Below are 15,240 nucleotides of genomic sequence, written 5' to 3'. Positions count from 1 at the left end.
ATAAGGTTGCTTGTGTTTATGAGTAATTGTTTTATATATTTGGGCGCTCCGGTATTCGGCGCATAGACATTTATAATTGTTAGCTCTTCCTGATGGATAGACCCTGTCACTATTATATAATGTCCTTCTTCATCTCTTGTTACAGCCTTTAATTTAAAGTCTAGTTTGTCTGATATAAGTATGGCTACTCCAGCTTTCTTTTGGCTTCCAGTAGCATGATAAATAGTTCTCCATCCCCTCACTCTCAATTGGAAGGTGTCCTCAGGTCTAAAATGAGTCTCTTGTAGACAGCAAATAGATGGGTCTTGTTTTTTTATCCATTCTGATACCCTATGTCTTTTGGTTGGCGCATTTAGTCCATTTACATTCAGTGTTATTATAGAAAGATATGGGTTTAGAGTCATTGTGATGTCTGTATGTTTTATGCTTGTAGTGATGTCTCTGGTACTTTGTCTCACAGGGTCCCCCTTAGGATCTCTTGGAGGGCTGGTTTAGTGGTGACAAATTCCTTCAGTTTTTGTTTGTTTGGGAAGACCTTTATCTCTCCTTCTATTCTAAATGACAGACTTGCTGGATAAAGGATTCTCGGCTGCATATTTTTTCTGTCTAGCACACTGAAAATCTCGTGCCAATTCTTTCTGGCCTGCCAAGTTTCAAAAGAGAGATCAGTCACGAGTCTTATAGGTCTCCCTTTATATGTGAGGGCACGTTTACCCCTTGCTGCTTTCAGAATTTTCTCTTTATCCTTGTATTTTGCCAGTTTCACTATGATATGTCGTGCAGAAGATCGATTCAAGTTACGTCTGAAGGGAGTTCTCTGTGCCTCTTGGATTTCAATGCCTTTTTCCTTCCCCAGTTCAGGGAAGTTCTCAGCTATTATTTCTTCAAGTACCCCTTCAGCACCTTTCCCTCTCTCTTCCTCCTCTGGGATACCAATGATGCGTATATTATTTCTTTTTAGTGTATCACTTAGTTCTCTAATTTTCCCCTCATATTCCTGGATTTTTTTATCCCTCTTTTTCTCAGCTTCCTCTTTTTCCATAACTTTATCTTCTAGTTCACCTATTCTCTCCTCTGCCTCTTCAATCCGAGCCGTGGTGGTTTCCATTTTGTTATGCATTTCGTTTAAAGCGTTTTTCAGCTCCTCGTGACTGTTCCTTAGTCCCTTGATCTCTGTAGCAAGAGATTCTCTGCTGTCAGCTATACTGTTTTCAAGCCCAGCGATTAATTTTATGACTATTATTCTAAATTCACTTTCTGTTATATTATTTAAATCCTTTTTGATCAGCTCATTAGCTGTTGTTATTTCCTGGAGATTCTTCTGAGGGGAATTCTTCCGCTTGGTCATTTTGGATAGTCCCTGGCGTGGTGAGGACCTGCAGGGCACTTCCCCTGTGCTGTGGTGTATAACTGGAGTTGGTGGGCGGAGCCGCAGTCAGACCTGATGTCTGCTCCCAGCCCACCGCTGTGGCCACAGTCAGACTGGTGCGTGCCTTCTCTTCCCCTCTCCTAGGGGCAGGATTCACTGTGGGGTGGGGTGGTCTGTCTGGGCTACTTGCACACTGCCAGGCTTGTGATGCTGGGGATCTGGCGTCTTAGCTGGGGTGGGTAGGCAAGGTGCACAGGGGCAGGAGGGGCAGGCTTAGCTTGCTTCTCCTTAGGTGATCCACTTCAGGAGGGGACCTGTGGCAGCAGGAGGGAGTCAGATCCGCTGCCGGAGGTTTGGCTCCGCAGAAGCGCAGAGTTGGGTGTTTGCGCAGAGCGAGCAAGTTCCCTGGCAGGAACTGGTTCTCTTTGGGATTTTGGCTGGGGGATGGGCGGGGAAGATGGCGCTGGCGAGCGCCTTTGTTCCCCACCAAACTGAGCTCTGTCGTCCGGGGGCTCAGCAGCTCTCCTTCCCTTTGTCCTCCAGCCTTCCCGCTTTCTGAGCAGAGCTGTTAACTTATGACCTCCCAGACGCTAAGTCGCGCTTGCTGTGGGAACACAGTCCGTCAGGCCCCTCCGCTTTTTGCAAGCCAGATTCGGGGGCTCTGCTTGGCCGGCGAGCCGCCCCTCCGCCCCGGCTCCCTCCCACCAGTCCGTGGAGCGCGCACCGCCTCGCCGCCCTTCCTACCCTCTTCCGTGGGCCTCTCGTCTGCGCTTGGCTCCAGCGACTCCATTCTGCTAATCCTCTGGTGGTTTTCTGGGTTATTTAGGCAGGTGTAGGTGGAATCTAAGTGATCAGCAGGACGCGCGGTGAGCCCAGCGTCCTCCTACGCCGCCATCTTCCTCCGAGAGCCTTGAAGTATAGTTTGAGGGAAGTGAATTATTTAAATCTAAGGTTCACATTCTCTTTTCTGTTGCTCATGTCCCCAGTGATTTTTCTTATTCATTTAAAGGGAGGACAAATAAGATGGGGTAATTTTTCTAATCGATGGCTTTTTAAATTTAGGACCAATATACACCAATTGGCTTTGTTTTCACTATTGCCCTTAAGGACTTAATCAGAGCCTCATGTCCTGAGCTTTGCAGTAGAGTGTTGAAAGTATATGTGTGTGTGTGTGTGTGTGTGTGTGTGCGCGTGTGTGTGTGAGTGTGTATAGACAAGAGAGAGAGTTTTTATACTCTAGTCTTCCATTCTTTCTATCATAAATCATATACATTAGAAATATACATGATTAGATACAGAATAAGATTATTACATATATCATGATATATATATGATTATATAATCTAACCAGGAGCATGCATTGCCAAGGAGCCCGTGCATCAACGCATTATTCATATGTTTGGCTATTTCACCTTTCACCCTTTGAATTTCTGCCATGTAGAAATGACTCATCATGAATATATTCACCAAGTGGCTCTTTTGGAAGAGTTTTTCATGTATGGTTTTTAAATTCAGGTCCAGAGCATGTCTCCTTTCTGTGAATGCTTTCTCTAGACTCCAACATGCAAGCTAAGTGGGTTGAGGGCTCCTAGATTAGGACATAAAAGCCGTCGGCCTAAATTCTTCCTGGTCTGTGAGGACTCATCAGGGACAGGTCTCATTCACACAAATGCCCATCCCCAGACACAAAGACAAGGATCAGTAGATTCCTTTGGTTCCTCACTGGAAGCCTCCCTTTTCTGAGGGAGGGAAAGATGAATTTAAATAGGGTTGAAGCCAAGTTGTTTACAGAAGGCTTCTCAATATTAAGGAATAATTCTAAAGTTTCAAAGATTTATGTTTAGGTAGGGAAGCTGAGTTGCAGATAATACTTTTAGTGTATTTACCACTTTCATTTTAGTTTGGGACTTATATTTGCATATTTTTATGTTTCATGATTGTGCTTGGTCGAGAAAGTTTAGGGGGAGGGTTTGAATAGGGTGGGTGATGGTGGGTTGTAGGGGAGGACGGTACAGGTGGCACCAATATTTAAATCCTAAATATTGGATTTAAAGGTTAAAAAAACAGTCTCCAGAGGTTGTTTAACCATGGGATTCCAAATTTTAGAAGGCACCACATAAGAATGCTCACTGCTGACTGACTATCCTGGGAGCTGTGTGTATGTCCCATATTTTTCCTCCTGGGATCCCTGTCTCAATGATTTTATGTATATGAAATAAAGAGAAAACATTTAGTTGGACTGAAATAGAGCAAATAATGAAATGCTATTGTTCCCTCAGCATGATATTTTTATATTCATTCAACAAATGTCTAATGAGAATATATATATATAATATATATGTATATATATATATGTATATATATATGTCAGGCACTAATCTAGGTGCCTGGAAATACATCAGTGCATATAACTGATAGAAATCCCTCCTCTGGTGAAGCTTATGTTTTAGGGGGAGAATCTATGTATTATACCATGTGTGTATGTGTGTGTGTGTGTGTGTGTGTGTGTGTGTGTGTGTATACATATATATACATATATATAATTCATCAATAGAATTAACTTATTCATTTATTGAAATCAGAAATTTTATTAAGACTAAGAACCTTTGTCTGTGGGTCTTGTACACATCTTATATTTCATAAAGTAATTAGATTGCCCTTTAACATTTGCTTTAAACTTTCCCCCTCATTTCTTAATGAGATTACATTCTACCACAGCTTGACAAGAGCAAGCACCAGGCATAAGGAATAAAACCACAAAGAACCATTTAGAGTGTTCTAGAAAGCATGACTTCTCAAAACTAAAATCAGGCTTAATGATTTGGTTTGAAACACTTTTTCAAACTCTCTCTTTGCATTTGATGGACAATCATTTTTAGCAAAAGTTAGTGAAGTAAAAAAAAAATCTTAATATGTTACATTTATGTTTTTGGTTTCTGAAAATGATGGTTTGTTTCTAAGAGTTGATTTTGATACACTTCATCAACATTGAGACAAATGCTTGGATGTAGACTTCTTTTAATCTGATACTGACCACTCACAGATGAAATGACTAGAGTCAAAAGGCTGTATCAACCAGCATATTTAGGACATGGTATCTATGGCAACATAAATTAAAGTGCACTCATTGAAATCACAGGATTAGAAAGCACTGTGAAAAACTTACTCACTCAGGAATACCACTGAATAGATGGAAACTTATTTGGCATTCAAAAATATTTATTGAAGCCCTACTATGGATCAGATATTGTACTATATATCGGAATGACTAAGTCATGGGTCATATTCTCAAGAAGCCAACAGCTAACAACAAAGTCAGAATTATAGACAATCTAAGTATTACTCAGTGTTATAATGATGGCATATATAAGGTGATATGAAAACCTGCCAAAACTGTTCTCCAATTCATGGCCTCTCAAAAAGGTTCCTGCAATCTTCCTCATCCACTTACCTCACTAGAGAAAAACCTTTATTTTTACTAATTACTGCTTACTGTCTAGTGCAATCCACCATGTTCATTTTTGTTTTACATTGCTTTCAGATGTCTAACTAGTATTTCCTTAGTGAAACCTTTGTTATGTGTTACTTAAAAAAATTTTTTTTAAATGTTTATTTATTATTTTGAGAGAGAGACAGAGCATGAACAGGGAAAGGGCATAGATAGAGGGAGACACAGAATCAGAAGCAGGCTCCAGGCTCCAAGCTCTCAGCACAGAGCCCGACACGGGGCTTGAACTCACGAACCGTGAGATCATGACCTGAGCCGAAATCCGACGCTCAACCGACTGAGCCACCCAGGCGCATGCCCATGTTATCTGTTATTTTTTAAAGGTATTTATTTATTTTTGTGAGAGTGCGTGCATGCCGTGCAGGCACGTGTGAGGGAGGGGCAGAGGGAGGGACACAGAGCATCAGAGGCAGTCCCTGTGCTGTCAGTGCAGGGCCTGAGGTGAGGCTCGAACTCACAAACTGTGAGATTATGACCTGAGCCACAGTTGGATGCTTAACTGACTGAGCCACCCAGGCACCCAACCTTTCATATGTTTTAAAATCAAAAAAATTATTATACCAAAATAAGATTTTAATTGTTGAATTCACTTGCAAACTATCTCTTTCCGACAAAGATTTCAGGGGCATAAAGCAGAAGATATAACTGTAAGGCAAATAAAAAAGAAATGGAAAAATTGACCTAAGTTATAAACAATCAGATAAATTAACCATAAGAGTTATTGTTACTAATAGTTGGAGGTCTCTTTTAGATTTGTCTTTGAGCTTCCTGGCAGCCAATGCAAAAATGAGAAATGTGACAAGTTGGTTACATAGTTTTTTTTAAATATGAAAGTAATAAACATGCCAGTTTATCAGGGGAGATAATGTTATTTTTGACATTAAAGTCTTTTACATGGAGTGGGGAGACTAAATATATAATGGCCACTATCCAAATGTTTAAACCTATTTCATATGACCAGTTAAAATCAAGTGCAATAAAAACAAAGGACTAATATTAAAGCACAATTCAGTGAAGGCAGTTCTAGATCGAAGCACATCATTATGATATGAACACATGACCCAGGATATGAATACATAGATAGATCAGTTACTCAACATTTTCCCTCAAATCACTCTTTCATCTGGCATTAGAAATATCTGCATAGCTGACAATTCAAGGTTAATTCTCTGGGAAAAACAAACAAACACGTTGGAGAGCTAGTTTTCTTTAATGCTAACTGATGGTGGATGGATGGTCTCTAAGCTTTGAAATTTCTATCAACTAGTGGTAGGACCGTTTACTGTTAAAGATGAGAAAACAAAGCAGCATGGATCTCTGCTTGTTCAGAATGTGCGGAAGGCCCCATCCTAGCACAGAAACAAATGAAAGGAATCAGGAGTCTCCTTAGATACAGCATTGGATTGATTCTAAGTCTTGAATAAATATCCCAAATATTACCATAGGATAGAGAAGAAAGGGTTTTACGGAGGAGTTATTTTTAAGACAGATATAAAAGAACCAATTATTTTTGTTAATTCAGGCAAATAAAAGGGCAATTCTGCCAAAAAAAGCAACGATGACTCTAACCAGGACAAGAGAAAGCAACACACATGCAAAAGCGAGTCGTTCTGAGGCGTTTTTTCCCCCTAATTAAAATTTCAAAGGGAGCATTGGTGTCATAATAGTCTCAGAATATTCTTCCCTGTAGCTTTCCACTCTAGAGCAATATATCAAATTGTTTCTACCTTTCCTTATAATTTTGGATTCCAAGAATTTTTTAAATTAAACTTTTTATTCTGAGATCATTAAAGACAACACACAGTCGTAACTTGTAATTGTTTTTTAATTCTCTTTACTATGTACCTGCTATGTAGGTTCTTGGGGAAAATACAAATCATAGTTTGCCAATAGAATTTTAATCTAAATAATCAAAAGGCCAAAGGCAAGCTGAGTTTAATAGTAGAAATGGACCAGGCTGTCCCGGTGCTGAGACTGCCTGGGGACCGGGTTACCTCTCCCACTTCACCCGTGTATTGGTCCTTGTTCAGGAGCCATTGTCTGAAATCAGAAAGCAAGCGGGTACTTGAGGCTCTGAGATTTATTTTACATCAATCCAAATATAATTTCAAAGGTGGGAAAGGAAAGCCATTTCTTTCTTATCTTGATATCGGTAATTGGAGACCCGTGTGACTGTGTTGACCTTCCGTCCTCCGTGGAGGCAGTGAGATGAAAGAAGGTAAGAAGAGCCTAGTCTTTGATCATTTTGACTTTGTGGAATTGGGTGACCAGGATGAAAGTCAACAGTTTACCACATTAATGCATTCCAACTTAAACTTTTTAAAAGGGGGAAATAAAAAGGATTTGTTCAATAAACAGCCTGTTGGAAAAATAGCGACAATGAAGTTGACCTTCCTGTTACCGCAAAGGGGCTTTCCTAAGCGTCTTATGGATAAATTTCAAGGTTGAGGAAAATAACCAATACACGGCAAAGCTTTCTGGTTTGTTTGTTTTTTTTTTTTTTTTTTTTTGTCTGGTGGATCATCTAAAGAAGCGCCAAAATCCAAAGCTATCAATTAAACTGGATGCCTGATAGATGAGGGAATTTTCACCATATAGTTTGTTTATTAAATGCTCTGGTTACTGTTATGCAAAACACAACAAAGGAGCTGGCGTTCCTACTACGGTATTTTGCACAATGGCAAATCGACAGAAAGAATTTTATTCTTTTACATTATGAACTAAGGCAACGTGTTCCAGAGAGTGTGTTTCTTTATTAAAAACATCAAATTCAACCAGACTTATTTGAATAAGACATATATTCATTAGGCTCACTGTAAGGTTTTAGTTTATTCAGTGATAATAAAGCTGAAAAATAATTGAGTCGGACTAGTGTTAATCACTGAAGAACAAATTTTTGTTTCAAACATTAGAAATATTTCTAAGCAGTAAGAGACGGATCTCCAGAATGTGAGAAGGACTCAGAAGAACGGGGCTTTAAGCTGCAAAAAGTGCATAACATGCCTGTTGAGTCTCCTTCCTACTAAAATAGCTGGTGGTGGAGAATCTTCAAAATTTCACCTTTTTGGAAAATCCTGTTTGAAAAATGGGCTGGTTTTGAAGCAAAACAGTTTCAGGTTAGGAAGACAGTGTGCTTGAAAGGAAAGGAGTCCGGGGGACTTATATAGAGATACATCTATATAACCTGTGAAATCCTAACATTTGAAAGTAACATGTGTGAATATCCATCATTCGAATGTTTGGTAAGTGTCTAGAACTAGATACCATGCAGGTCAAACATCAGGTTGGGGGATGAATTCTTCATTTCTAAAAACAAAAATGATGCAATACATCTACTTTATCCTCTGAGTCTGCAAAACCTTGATCACTTTGGTTATTTATATTTGGGAAATTCTACTCACCACCTTACTTTTTTACAGTTTGTCTTTCGCCCACAACTAGACTGGAAGAAGCCAAACTAATCATTTTCCCTGTAGCAGACAAGGTTCGTTCCTACCTGGTCCTCATTGTTTTCTGCCTCTTCCTTAGAAACAGGATTTTGCTCTGGTCTGTACCCTTCCCGTGCTCCAGGAAGGGCAGACACCAGCCTGAGCTGAGTCATACTGACTTAAGCTACTTCATGGTGGCCTTGTTTCCTCTGTCCGTGGTTAAGTTAGGCAGGGGCATTTGCCTCAGTTCTGGTCATGAGACTTGAGAGATCTGCTGAGGGATTCTGGGGATGGCTTCCTTCATTCTGAGAGAGAGAGAGAGAGAGGCACTCAGTGTATAAGCTCCCTTTTTACGCCGTCACACGTTGGTATGGCCACAGGTGGTGCCTGCATGTATGAGCTAGCACTATATTGTGACCGTGAGCAAAAGGGACAGTGGAAAGATGGAAGGAAAGGGAACCTGAATTCTGATGGACTTGGTTAATCGACCAATCCTGGGCTTACCTGACTTACACAATTGTGGTTATTGGAGACAATTAATCCCCTGAAAGCACTTTAATTGATACATTTGTATCAGCTACATAAGTGAGTAGCCAGCTTCATTTCTTTCTCTTCCTCATCTTCCACTTCTATCTATCTGTCTGTCTGTCTATCTATCTATCTATCTATCTATCTATCATCTATATCTATCTATCTATCTATCTATCTATCTATCTATCTATTTAAATTCTGTCCTCCTGTCTTGCTTTTGCTCCTGAATGTCTTTTTTATGGGCTCTTAACAACAATTTCTAATTCACTTCATGTCTGCAGCCTTGGTCTCTGGACACATCCAGCAGACTGTAATCACCCCGCCCTTTCTAGAAGGGAAACTAAGTCACATTATTCTTCCACTTAAATTCTTTAATGTGTCTCACTGTTGGGAATGGTGACTATAAGTCCGTGTTTTCATATTTACAAGGTATTTTATATTCTGATTCTTGCCAAATTTTCTACCCTGAAATACTCCTTTTTAGGAGTATTCAACTGGCAGTAGTGTTCAACTGGCTCCTACTCCTCCTTCAAGACCTAGCTGAAAAGCAAGAAGTCCCCTCTGAGCTCCTGCTGGCCCCCTGGTCAATTGATCACTCCCTCTTTGTGCCACCTCAGTATCCTGTAGGTGATTTTACCGATGCTTATCTTGCAATATTCTGTGTATTTGTCTGTAATCTGTCTTCTTCAATAAAACACAAACTCCTTGAAGCCAGGGGGTATGCCTTAGTTTTCTGAGTTTCTAATGCTCAATACAGGGATTTGTGCATAGTAGGTATTTAATAAGTGTATTGTGATTGATTCTAGAAGGAGGTCTATGGTGCAAAGGTGGGAAATTCTAACTCAGCAGAGCTCAAGTTTCAGTATAAGAAATGTATAGAATGTCTCTGCTGTCTTTTGTCGGTACCTTGGGCTAATAATGCCTATGTAATGATATGGGGGTGATCAATACTACAATCCATAAAAAAAGATTAGAGTAAATTATTCTTGTTTTTCTTCTTCTTCTTCTTCTTCTTCTTCTTCTTCTTCTTTGGTTTGTATTTGTTTTGGAAAATCATTCAGGAGGTAGTGATAAATGGCTTCTCAGAAGTCATAAATTGCTAAGTAATGATCAAAGCATGAATTGTTCAATAGTTCAATCCATAAAGAAGTAGTTACTGCTTGTCTATTGCATGCCAAGGTTTTAAAAATACCTTTTCTTTCTAGCAGCAGCTCAAATGACTGTCAATCTTTATGAATTCTTTTGAGAAATACATAAAATAAATACAAAATCTAATTCCAAAGGTCAAAAATGTAATTTGTATCCTCATTTACAAGAAGAAAATATAATTTTCGTTAAGGGTGTATCACTATGTTCATAAAAACATGGCAGCCTTGATCCCTGCTCACTTTATGTGGGGATATTTTATGGCTTTCTCTGTAATTTACAAAATGGATTCCTAGGCACATGTGTTCTGCATTAGAGTCCTGATCAAATGATTATATTGACTGCAAAGTCAAGTGGGGAAATACAATTCTATGGCCAAAATTCCTTCATGTTCATCCTTCAGAGACTGTCTGAGTAAACCCAAGCAAGCAGAAGGCAGTATATCAAAGCCAGATTTTGGATTTACAAGACTGCTCTGAATTTGGTATCTAATTGTGACTTGGAAAGCTGCTCAGACTTTTGGAGGCCAGTTTTCTTTCATATCTAAAAATGATCATAAAAATCACCTACATCAGGAATTTATTTCAGTGAGATAAAAAATGAGATAATGGCTCATGTGACACAACCAGAGAGGATGAACCATTGTTTAAGGCATGGTCTCCAGAGCAAGGCTGCCTGGATATGAATCCTACTACTATACACCCACTGTGTGCCCTCTGTTGAATTCCTTACCCTCTTTGTGCTTTCATTTTCCTGCATGTAAGTGGGGATGATAATAATGCCTACCTATAGGGTTGTCATAAGGATTAAATGTGCTAATGTTTGTAAAACACTTAGAGCACTGCCTGGCACCTAGGAAGTGCTAAGTAAGTGTTTGATAGATAAACAGTAATTTGTATTCATCTCCTGACACAGTTCCGGCAAATAAAAACCTAAAGTGGAGATCTCTGCATTTATGCCACGTCCACGTAAAAGGGCAACTCAAAGAAAATAATGTAATAATGTAAGTAGGAGGAAAGGGAGGCACCTTGTTTAAGAACGTAATTAGGTCAATACCAATGGTAATTTCAAAGCTTTGGCTGGGTATTTTTGTAGTTAAGGGAACAGCCATTAAAGGTAAAAAAAAAAAATCACTATTTTATATCCTGATAGAACAACGATTGGCATGATTAGACAGGAAAGGAGGAAAAGAGGAAGGAGATAACCAGGATTTGCACAAGAACACGGACACAGACCCCATTCTGGGAGAGAGCTGGAGTCTTTCAGGCAGAGAAATGTTCAATTTCAAAGCCCTGCCTCTCGAGTCTGTGCTTGGGGAGTGTGTGGTTATATGGATCTGGGCTGTGCCAGGAATAGATACCGTAGAACCAGAAAGTTTTCATTTGATTTAGTTGGTAGACCCTACTCCCCAGTTTTAGCATTCAGGTAATTTTTCTGACCTTCCAAATTCAGTTTATTCACTGAGAAAATAGGGACTTCGTTTGTTGCATTAATTATTGATAGAGCTATCAGTTTTAGTACCTGCTAGTATGTATATTTCTTTATTTAAACCTCATAGCAGCCCTGTATGATAGGTGCTGTTATATCCATGTGACAGACAAGGACATGGGGATCAGATCACTCACTGATGGTAACAGAATGGGGCAGCCCCAGATTTCACTCCATGCTGATTCCAAAGTCTGTACTTTTTTCAATATTTCTTTTCTTTTTTTCACTATTTCTGATTGCATGTCCATGGCTGAATTTAGATAGTATGTGTATGACAGTCCTCTAGCTGGCCCAAATATGGACTGCCCAGGCCATAATTATGGCCTACGGTTACTTTATTTTAGTTAATCAAAATGTAAAACCTGATTCTCAGCCTTACGTGTACATTTGAATCATGCGGGGAGCTTAAAAGAAAAAAAAAAAAAAGGCATGTCTGAGACTAATCCTGAACCAATGAAATCAGTATCTCTGGGCCTGGAAATGGGCTCACATGTGCATTGTGCCCGAGCTTTTCAGGTATTTCTAATTGTAGCCCCGGCTGAGAACCACTCATTTACACAAAGAGATCAGTATGTGTCTAGGTTGTAGGTGAGAATCATGATCTTTAAGAAAGTAGACAGGAGGTTTGAGAAAAAAATACTAGTAAATACTTCTATAGAATCAATAGGGAAGTTATAAAACAGTGCATCCTTGATATTTCAGTTATAAATATTCCATGTTCCTAAATGCCAGTCCATGCTAATATGTGTGATAAAGGAACGAAGATACATTTATTGTATTTATTAGTGCCTGCCACTTAAGTTATCATTTAATTTACTAAAATACTTATAACATGGAGAGAAGTCCAAAAACAGAAGGAAGATTTTTCTGGCAACAATCTGAGGTCATATTATTAAATAAGCCCCCAAAGAGGTTAGTAAGAATGTGGCCAACACAGAAAATGAGCACATTAATTACCCAAACACCACTCCTTTTAAAGAGAATCAAATAATGCCGTGGAGCTGAATTACCCTTTCCCCATTTATTACCATTTCATTTGATCCTATAACATTCCCAGAAGGATGTGATGCTATTACTCCTGTGTGACAGGTGAGAATCCTGAGATTCTGTGTATGTACAACTCACCCAAAGTGGAACTAAAACCCAGGTTTCCTGGCTGCAAATTGTCCTCTTTCCACTACTTCACACTAATGGGAATGATCTGGATTCAACGAATCCTTCATGATGTCAAAGCCGATCCAAATTCACAGAGTGAGAGGCAGACCTGCCATTTGCATCTGTGTTGATTTAATAGCTATAGTGATTCAGAAAAGCTGACTAGTGAGAATGATTGGAAATGAGCAGTGGAAATTGCTTTCAATGTAGCACCCATGAATCAATGGTTCTTGCTGATTTGAACAGTTGGAAAAAGTTTACTGATACGAAGTCGGAAAAGCAGTTGTAGAAAAGCCCTAAGGGTGAACGGAGCTTTGTCAATGTTCACAGAAGGCTTTTGACTTCTCATTTGACTTCATGAACAGTGAGCTGAGTGAAAAAGAATACCGCTCCCTAAAGCAGAACACCTCAGCAAGAAGGAATCTGGGGTTTGGCCACTGAATTCATAAGGAAATCCTTACATAAATAATTGTGGATCCAAGCACTCCTGTTTAATGCTCAGCAAAGCATGACATTCAAGGATTTAATGTATTTTGTTCCAATTAGCTACTTGATTTACTCCAGCAATAGAAAATAAGATATTTCTAATAATATGACTTAGACCAGTGCATTACAGTGTCAGTCGCTAAAAATTATACTGTTTACTTGGAATTCAGAATTCACGTGTCTCCTTAACTGCAACACAAACTGAGTGGACCGGCATGTGAACATTTTCTAGAAAACCTAAGATGGGTCTTGTCCAAGGGGTTGCTGTATCACTGTCACCTGAAATCTGAAAACAAGGACGGAGGAGAAAAAAGGCTGCCCCTGGGACAATAACCCGGTACATGAAGCTCTTTTTGTGATCTGCTTCTCAGTCGATTCTCTATTTCAGTCCGTGCATCTGGCTGTTCTCTCTCTGCTCTCTGCTCCTATGATTCTGACCATCTTCTCACAGGTTCCTCACTTGCGCTTTCACATCAGATCTGGCCTTCTGAGTCCGAATCCCCCCATGTCTGGTTTTCAGTTATGGTATTCTTGACCTTGACTTGTATCTCCATTCAAATGGGGACCATTATTGAAAGCAAAGTTAGCACTTACTTTTAGGTAAGGACAATTACATATTGTTTAAATGCACTGGCTTCTCTATGGCCACTTGATCTTGTGGTAGAGGTCAAAAGTACACACCAAATGAATGGGCAGACTAATATATACAGATGGTTTCAATGCTTTTTGAACTAGAGTAATACATGCCATATTTAAATACTGCATTTTAGGGGGGTGGGAGGGAGGAGAGGGTGGGTGATGGGTATTGAGGAGGGCACCTTTTGGGATGAGCACTGGGTGTTGTATGGAAACCAATTTGACAATAAATTTCATATATAAATAAAAAAAATAAATAAATACTGCATTTTAAGACATGTTTACTGTTTTGTGTTTAAGAAAAAAGCCAGCTTTGGGGCGCCTGGGTGGCTCAGTCGGTTAAGCATCCGACTTCAGCTCGGGTCAGGATCTCGCGGTCCGTGAGTTCGAGCCCCGCGTAGGGCTCTGGGCTGATGGCTCAGAGCCTGGAGCCTGCTTCCGGATTCTGTGTCTCCCTCTCTCTCTGCCCCTCCCCCATTCATGCTCTGTCTCTCTCTGTCCCAAAAATAAATTAAAAAAGTTTAAAAAAATTAAAAAAAAAAGAGAAAAAAGCCAGCTTTAAAATACCATAACAATACAAAGTCCTCATTCCCTCTAGAGCACTAACTATATATAGGAGTGGTCTCCTCTGTTTTTATCATTGTTCAGATGTAGTTTTCGTTGTGTCATAATAATTTGGTCGTACTGTGCTTGGAATAGGGTGTGCTCTCCTTTAAATATAACATTGTTTTACATACACTTTCTAAATATTTATATAGTGCAGATAGTCATCATTTTTATTGCTACAGACTTTATCACCATATTAAAGTTTAAAGTTTGTTTAATCACTCCCTAATTGTTGAGCATTTGTGGTGTTTCCAGTGATGTGCTATAACAAGGTAGCTGTAAACAACTTTGCAAAAGTAGGCCTAAAAGCTATTTTCTTTAGATAATTCCCCAGTATGAGGATACCAGCTCAAAGGGCATGATCATTTTATTTGGCTCTTGCAGTGCCAGAATGTGCTCTAAAAATAACGTACTAATTAACAGCGGCACTGCCAATGGAAGAAGGCATCGCTATCCCTTTTTATCTCTATGAATGTTTATATTGTCATGAAAAAAGCGACATGGCCTCAGACTCTTCAAAAACAATAGGTGTGAACAACGTTTTTTTGCAGCCAAGTGTGCGCACGGGACTCCTCAGAGGCACACATGTCTCCTTGTGGTTGGCCACTCATCTGCAGGCCCAGTAGCAGGACTGCTGGGTGTGCTGAACGCTTGGTTTCGTGCCCTTAGCACATTTTACCTGGCCTGCCGGAAGTCAGTGCTCTGCAGACGGCTTAGGGAACAGGAGCAGGGAGCAAGGGTTTGGAGTTTGAGAAGGAACTGGGCTAGGTAAAGTATGGGCATTCTCCCCAGACTCCCAGCTTCAAATGCCTCATGCCATCTACGTCATACTCATTTGTAACTACCACTGCCAGTTCCTTCCCAGATCCAGCCTCCTACTGCTGCCG

General features: G+C 39.8%; 1 protein-coding gene across 4 annotated transcripts in view; it reads right to left on the bottom strand.

Moving 5' to 3' along the window:
* Positions 1 to 15,240, bottom strand: part of B3GALT1 (beta-1,3-galactosyltransferase 1) — a 355,371-nt gene that overhangs the window by 54,931 nt on the left and 285,200 nt on the right. For 3 of the 4 annotated variants that reach the window (XM_086718817.1, XM_086718818.1, XM_086718819.1), the window contains exon 2: positions 8,374 to 8,610. The exons of the other annotated variant lie outside the window; for it this stretch is intronic. The gene's annotated coding sequence lies outside the window, so the exon portion shown is untranslated. The remainder of the gene's footprint in view (positions 1 to 8,373; positions 8,611 to 15,240) is intronic. 4 annotated transcript variants of the gene reach the window in all.

Source organism: Puma concolor, chromosome C1 (assembly GCF_028749965.1).
Source record: "Puma concolor isolate L17-30 chromosome C1, mPumCon1.1.hap2, whole genome shotgun sequence".
In the NCBI taxonomy this organism is placed as follows: Eukaryota; Metazoa; Chordata; class Mammalia; order Carnivora; family Felidae; genus Puma; species Puma concolor.
The sequence above is the reverse complement of the archived record's forward strand: the minus strand, read 5'-3'. Positions and strand labels throughout refer to the sequence as shown.